Source organism: Colobus angolensis, unplaced genomic scaffold (genome assembly GCF_000951035.1).
Source record: "Colobus angolensis palliatus isolate OR3802 unplaced genomic scaffold, Cang.pa_1.0 Scaffold24, whole genome shotgun sequence".
Taxonomy (NCBI): Eukaryota; Metazoa; Chordata; class Mammalia; order Primates; family Cercopithecidae; genus Colobus; species Colobus angolensis.
Window position 1 is genome coordinate 12,712,441 of NW_012115599.1, and position 602 is coordinate 12,713,042.

The window sequence follows — 602 nt, forward strand, 5'->3', positions numbered from 1 at the left end:
CTTATTCTTACTTTTTTAAAAATAGAAAATTATTATTTTCCAAGGTAAATTGTACTTTGGTAGACCAAGGTGAAAGAATTGCTTGAAGCCAGGGCAACATAGTGAGACAAAAAATAGTCTCTACAAAAAATTTTAAAAATTAGTCAGATGTGGCGGCATGGGCCTCTGATCCTAGCTACTTGGAAGGCTGAATTGGCAGGATCACTTGAGTCTGGTGGTTGAGGCTGCAGTGAGCCATGATCATGCCACTGCATTCCAGCCTGGGTGACAGAGGGAAAAAAAAACAACCAAAAACAAAAACAAAAACAAAAATTGTAAAAAATGTAGGGCCTGGCCTGGTGCCTCAATTCCTATAATCCCAGCACTTTCGGAGGCCGAGGTGGGAGGATCACCTGATTCCAGATGTTTGAGACCTGCCTGGGTAACATAGTGAGACCTTATCTCTTCTTAAAAAAAAAACAAAGAACTTATGGACTTATAGATTATCAAAAAGAAGAAAAATAATCACCTATAATGCAGCATCCAGAGACAGAAGCTTTATAAACATTTTGGTGCATATTCTGTTATTTATAAATGTTTATACACATACTTTTTTTTTTTTT